The sequence below is a fragment of the Microtus ochrogaster genome, unplaced genomic scaffold, assembly GCF_000317375.1.
Source record: "Microtus ochrogaster isolate Prairie Vole_2 unplaced genomic scaffold, MicOch1.0 UNK152, whole genome shotgun sequence".
NCBI lineage: Eukaryota > Metazoa > Chordata > Mammalia > Rodentia > Cricetidae > Microtus > Microtus ochrogaster.
In genome coordinates, this window is record NW_004949250.1 from 164,555 (window position 1) to 172,062 (window position 7,508).

Here is a 7,508-nt window from a genome sequence, read left to right on the forward strand (position 1 = left end):
CTCGAACTCACAGAGATCCGCCTGCCTCTGCCTCCCGAGTGCTGGGATTAAAGGCGTGCGCCACCACTGCCCGGCCGTCACAGCTTTTCTAATTCTCTCTCATCACAGGAATCAAAATATGGAGACTGGCTGCCCCATAGGTCTCAGCAGGGACCCCGTAGGTCTCACCATACAATGTCTCTGAATTTCCAGGAGCCTTAGTGACCTCCGCGTTACTCTCTTCTTCCCAGAAGCCTTCAGAAACGACTCCACCTCCTGAGGCCTGCTAACCTAGTTTTTCCTTCAGCGTGTGGCCAGGGTGGAGCAGAGAGACTGTTAGTGGCCCCTGGGTGGGTCTGGGAGAGGCAATGGTGGTGGTGGTGGCTGTGAGGGTGGGGCAGGGTGTGACTAAACTCTGTGGCTCAGAGCTGGAGGAGCAAGGTTCAGGCAACAGGTCTGAGTTCCTCTTAGGCTCCTGGCTGAGAAAGTGAATGAGTAACTCCCAGGCACTCCTTATATTCTGGACTTTAGTTGCTGGATAGAAGAGGCTCTGTATCAAACCAGCTCTTTGTGTCCAGCCTGAGTTTATGAAACCATTTTGGGGCAGGCAACTACACCCAGCTCACAGACAGCTAAGGGCTGGGCTATGCATCTGGAGGGTGGGTAGCCAGGATCTACTGACTATAAGGGTCTCTATAATTCTCTTCCCCGACAGATGGGCAACAGAAGCCTCTTCCTGGAGAATGAAAGAGAGGAGTCTTCTATAAAACCAAGAGCATCCTGGTATAGGGAGCCATGGGTTCAAAGGCTCTGAGACTGAACCAGAGCAAGTGATACATAGCACTTGAGAGTTAGGCTTATTCCAAGGGCAATGGTATGGAAGGATCTGGTCCACAAGAATTGGACCACTTTCAGGTTGAGAAGAAAACACCATGTAAGGGCATAGAGGTGCCTTATGGAGCTGCTGCAGAAGGGGACGGCAATCGGCCAGCTATGGCTCTGGAAATGAGGAGAGCGTTCATGAGAACAGGCAGCACCCTGTTTTATGCAGCTGCGCTAAAGAGCTGGGATGGGCCCTATGGTCGTGCAGTGCTAAATTCTCCCACAAGAGGGCGCCAATAGACTTCTTTCCTTAACTTCACTCTGCCCAGCTGTGTGCGCATTTGGTCATGTTTGTAGGGCCTTTTGTGTTTGTTCTTACAGTTTAAAAGAATGGTTTTCTATTGCTCGAAGACGGGGGTGGAAGAAGGTGACACTCACCGGGACCCTGTTTCTCCTGGTACCTGTCACCCTGTACCCTGCTGTGTTGGGCTGGCTTTTGTCTCCACTGACCTTTGAACTAAGGGAACACGCATTAAGATTTCCTTGATTGTGACACTGCACTTGGCAATGACCCCAGAGACTTCTCAGCCAGCTGGGTAAATTTAAGGGTGGAAGATTGAAAACGGCTGGTCAGAGTTTAACACAATAAAAAGAAAGGCGGGTCGGTCATTAACTTGGCTCTAATTAGGGTAGCTGTGGAACAGTGGGGGAGAAAGGGCAGCTTCAGAAGGCAGGGTGTAATTCCTGGCTCTGGCGGAGTCTAGCTGAGTGTGGTGTCTGCCTGTCTCCGCTAAGCTCACAATGTTGGCAGCAGGCAGGGCACACAGAAGATAGAGGTAAAATGGGGCGTGCTTCTAACTGTTGCCAGCGTGATTGGCTTGAGACCCCCTGCACACCCTTGCACTGAAGGAAGCCCCTGTACAATGAGCTCCTGAATGTATCCCTTAAATAAGGAGGAGGACCAGAAGCCAGTGCCTGGAGCTGGTGAAGGAGCCAGGGAACTGAGAGCAAGATGGGCACAATAGATAGGAAGAGCAAAGCAAGTGGGTTGACTCCTCTCAGCTCCTCCCCTAACTCCCAACCCACCCAAGGTAATGTTCTCTCTCTCCTTAACAATTCAGCTTTATGCCCCTGCCCCTGTGTGAAGGCCAGGGATCAATCGCCAGTGTTATCTTAGGTGTCCTCAGCCTTATTTTCGGAGACAGGGTTTCTCTCTTGGTCTGGAGCTCCCTCATTTAGTAGGTTTGGCTGGCCAGTGAGTGCTAGGCATCTCCCTGGCTGCCTCTCCCTAGCACTAGGGTGAGAAATGCCTGCCAACACACCATGGTTTGACGGGGATGATAGGACTCCAACTCAGGTGTTCTTACTTGCACAGTAGGCACCTCATCCAGCAGAACTTTCTTCCGTCACACTGGATGCTGCTGCTTTCATGGCTGGCTCATGGTGATGTTTCTTTGTGTGCTGTGATTTTCACTGTGAGCCCCTAGAGAGGGGGATTCCAACACAGAGATTGCAATCGCTTCTGCCAGACATCACAACAATACGGACAACAGGCAGACCCGACTTGTTTTGTTTTGTTTTGAATGACCATCTTGAGGTTTTCAAGACTATGCTTTTTTTTTAAGTTTATATAATTTTTCTTCTTTTTGTTTTTTGTTTTGTTTTTTTAAAGGAAACAAACTATCTTTTCTCATCATGCATCCCAATCCAAGTTCCCAGTCCCTCCCCTCCTCCCATTCCCTCCACATAACCTTCCCATCCTACCCACATCTACTCCTCAAAGAGGGTAAAACACATTGCTTTCGGGAAGGTCCAAGGCCTTCCCTACTATATCTAGGCTGAGCAAGGTATCCATCCAAAGAGAATAGGTTCCCAAAAAGCCAGTACATGCAGTGGGGATAAATCCTGGTACCACTGCCTGTGGTCCCCCAATCTTCCCCAGCCATACAACTGCCAACCACATTCAGAGAGGCTAGTTTGGTCCTATGTTTGTTCCTTCCTAGTCCAACTGGAGTTAGCCCATTAGCTCAGGTAGACTGTTCCATTGGGTGTCCTCATGATGGTCTTGACCTGTTTGCTCATATTCTCACTCCTCCCACACTTCAACTGACTTTGAGAGCTCAGTCCAATGTTACGATGTGGGTCTCTGCCTCTGTTTCCATCAGTTGCTGGATGGTGATATTTAAGATATTCATCAGTCTGACTACAGGGCAAGTCAAGATCGGGCCCCCTCTTCTCTATTGCTTAGGGGCTTAGATGGGGTCATCCTTGTGGATTCCTGGGAATTTCCCTAGTGCCATGTTTCTGGCTAACCCTGTAATCAAGGTGTTTCCCTCAATCAAGATCTCTCTTTCCTTGCTCTCATCTCTGTCCTACCTCTATCTCAACTATCCCATTCCCTCAATTTCTCCTCACCCCTCTCCTTCTCCCCTCCTATTCCTCTTCCACCCTTCCTTCTCTCCCCACCCCCAAGCTCCCAATTTTGTCAGGAGATGTTGTATGTTTCCACTTTCCAAGTGGATCTATATATGTTTTTCTTAGGGTTCCCCTTATTACTTAGCTTCTCTAGGATCATGAACTATAGGCTCAATATCCTTTGTTTATAGCTAGTATCCATGTATGAGTGAATACATACCATATTCATCTTTTGGGGTCTGGGTTAGCTCACACAGGATAGTGTTTTCTAATTCCACCCATTTGAATGCAAAATTCAAGATCTCATTTTTTTTTAACCACTGAGTAGTATTCTAATGTGTAAATGTTTGGATGATTTTTGATGTGTTCTTGGATTCAGTTTGCCAGTATTTTATTGAGTATTTTTGCATACATGTTCATGTGTGAGATTGGTCTGTAATTCTGTTTTTGTTTGAGTCTTTGTATGGTTTTTGGTATCAGGGTAACTGTAGCCTTATAAAAAGACTTTGGCAATGTTTCTATTATATGGAACACTTTTAGGAGTATAGGTATTAGCTCTTCTTGGAAGCTCTGGTAGAATTCTGCACTAAAACCATCCAGCCCTGGGTGTTTTGGCTGGGAAGTTTTTGATGATAGCTTCTATTTCATCACTACTTATAGGTCTATTTAAATTGCTCACCCAGTCTTGATTTAATTTTGGTATATGGTATCTATCTAGAAAATTGTCCGTTTCTTTTATGTTTTCCAGTTTTGTGGAGTACATGTTTTTGTAGTATGACCTAATGATTCTCTGGAATTCCTCAGCGTCTGTTGTTATGCCCCCCTTTTCATTTCTGATTTTGTTAATTTGAATGTTCTCTCTCTGCCTTTTGATTGTTTTGGATAAGGGTTTGTCTGTCTTGTTGATTTTCTCAAAGAACCAACTCTTTGTTTCATTGATTCTTTGTATTGTTTTCTTTGTTTCTATTTTGTTGATGTTAGCCTACAATTTGATTATTTCCAGTCTTATACTCCTCCTGGGTAAGTCTGCTTCTTTTTGTTCTAGAGTTTTCAGGTGTGTTGATAAGTCACTAATGTGAGCTTTCTCCATTTTCTTTATGTAGGCACTTAGTGCTATGAACTTTCCTCTTAGCACTGCTTTTATACTGTTTCATAGGTTTGGATATATTGTGCCTTCATTTTCATTGAATTCAAGCAAGTCTTTAATTTCTTTCTTATTTCTTCCTTGACCCAAAGGTGGTGCAGTAGTTTGCTGTTTAATTTCTATGAACTTGTAGGCTTTCTGAGAACAGTATTGTTGTTAAATTCTAACTTTACTCCACTGTGATCTGATAAGACACAGGGGCTTACTCCAATTTTTTTTTTGTATCTGTGGAGGTTTGCTTTGTTTCTGAGTATGTGATCAATATTAGAGAAGGTTTCATGAGGTGCTGAGAAGAAGGTATATTCTTTTATGTTTGGGTGGAATGTTCTGTAGATGTCTGTTAAGTCCATTTGAGTCATGACATCTGTTAGCTCTCTTATTTCTCTGTTAAGTTTCTGTCTGGTTAAACTGTCCATTGGCAAGAGTGGAGTGTTGAAGTCTCCTACTATTAGTGTGTGGGGTTTGATGTGTAATTTAAACTTTAGTAATGTTTCTTTTACATATGTGGGTGGTCTTGTATTAGGACCTTAGATGTTCGGGATTGAGACTTCATCTTGATGTTCCTATTATGAATATAATGTGCCCTTCTCCATCTCTTCTGATTGATTTTAGCTTGAAATCTATTTTGTTAGACATTAGGATAGTTACACCAGCTTGTTTCATAGGTTCATTTGATTGGAATATCTTTTCCTAACCTTTTACTCTGAGGTCATGTCTTTGAGGTTGAGGTGTGTTTCTTGTATATAGCAGAAGGCTGGATCTTGTTTTCATATCCATTCTCTTAGCCTGTGTATTTTATAGGTAAAATGAGTCCATTTATATTGATATATTAATGGCCAGTGGTTGTTAATTCCAGTTATTTTTCGGTGGTAGTGTTTCTGTGTTTTCCTTCTTTGGGTCATGCTGTTGTGGGGGGGGGTGTATCAGTTGCCTGTGTTTTTGTGTGTGCAGTTAGCTTCCTTGGGTTGGGGTTTTCCTTTTAGTGCTTTCTATAGGACTGTGTTTGTGGATACATATTGTTTAAATCTGGTTTTGTCATGGAATATCTTGCTTTCTCCATCAATGGTGTTTGATAGCTTTGCTGGGTATAGTAGTCTGGGCTTGCATCCGTGGTCTCTAAGTGTCTGCAGCACATCTGCCCAAGACCTTCTGGCTTTCATGGTTTACATAGAGAAGTCAGGTGTAATTCTGATAGGTTTACCTTTATATGTTACTCGTCCTTTTTCTTTGCCGTACTTAATATTCTTTCTTTGTTCTGTATGTTTTGTGTTTTGATTATTATATGGCAAGGAGACTTTTTTGATCCAGTCTATTCCATGTTCTGTAAGCTTCTTGAACCTTCATAGGGATATTTTTCTTTAGGTTAGAAAAGTTTTCTTCTATGATTTTGTTGAATATACTTTCTGTGCCTTTGAGCTGGAGTTCTCCTTCTTCTACCCCTATTATTCTTATGTTTGGTCTTTTCATGGTGTCCCAGATTTCCTGAATGTTTTGTGTTAAGAATTTGTTGGATTTAATGTTCTCTTTGACCAATGAGTCTATAACCTCTATAGTATCTTCAGCTCCTGAGATTCTTCCTTCTATCTCTTATGTTCTACTTGTCTCTGTAGTTCCTATTTGTTTATCCAGATCTTCCATATCCAGAATTCACTTGGTTTGTGTTTTCTTTATTGCCTCTATTTCAGTCTTCAAATCTTGAACTATTTGCTTCACCTGTTTGATTGTTTTTTTCTTGGGTTTCTTTGAGGGATTTATTAATTTCTTCCATTTTTGTTTGTCTTTTCCTCCATTTCTTTAAGTAAGTTTTTCACTTCCTCTTTAAAGATCACCATCATTTTCATAAAGCTACATTTAAAGTTGTTTTCTTCTGCTTCTTCTGGGTTAGGATGGTCAAGTTTTCCTGTTGTGTGTCCACTGGGTTCTGATGTTACCATGTTGCTTTTTAGGTTGTTGGTTAAATTCTTGCCTTGGCACCTTCCCATCTCTTCCTTCAAATAAGACCGACAGTGTCTTTGCATGTTGGTCCAATCCTTGCAGTGGCTAAGTGTTTGGGAATGTTTCTTGGTCTGCTCTATAATGTCAATGTCTGTGTCTCTGGAAGCCTCTGAGGTCTCTCTAAGCCTGTTCTCTTGGTCTTTTATCCCGGTTCACTCTCTTGGTTCCCTGAGTGTTGTAGCAAACTCTTGATACCCTTAGTATTGTAGCAAGCTCTCAGCTCTTAGGTGGAGGATGGAGCTAGTAGCTTAGAGGGGCCAGTGATGGAGCTGGGTTTTGGGAGAGCTTACCCACAAAAAACTCTCCTGCTGGCTGGCTAGAAAAGCTGAGGGAGTTGGGAGAGGAGCTAGGGTTTTGTCCCACTGTGTAGGTCCTAGAGATCCCCCAACATGGATGTTCACTCACCTCTTAAGTCCCCTCAGTATTAGAGCAGGCTGTATTTCAGAGTTCCACCGAGGTTGCAGGATAGGTGAGTTTCTGGAGACCATGCTTAACGTAGTGTTAGGTCACAGTCCCTAACCATGGTTAAGGTAGTGATAATCATGCTTAAGGTAGTATTAGGTCACAGTCCCTAATCATGAGTGTGTGACCAGTAGCTCTGAAACCTCAAGGAGCTTTCTTCCCCACCAAGCCCAAATCAAAGCAGACATGAACTTTATTTTCTTTCTCTTGACCACTCTTTCCTGGGAGCATAGTTCCCCCTGAGGACTGTTTTCTGCAGGGGCGTCGCCAGCACAATTCTGTACCCTGCCTGGGTAAGGGGATCAGTTGAGAGTAGCAAATCCTGTGGCTTAACAGACACATGCCAAGCAATGGCAGAAAATGCCCAGTGTACGCCAGTTTCTTCACACATGTATGCTTGGATCTGTCTTCATGCTGGCAGGGCTCTCCTGCCTTCAAGTCTGTCCTGCTTCAAAAGATGCCCTTCTTGTGTGTCTGTGTTTCATCAGCTGAGAGTTTGGAGACAGCCTCAGCATCACTTAAGAGCTCATAACACATTTGTATCTCACACCCCTCCCACACCCTCTGAATCAGAACCTGTAGCTTTTCCAGTGTTCTGGGACTTACCCATGTTGCAAAGCAGAGCTCTGTCTTTCCATACAATGCAGAGCAGAACGTGTAAGGGTGGGACCAGACGAGACAGGTCTTCCTT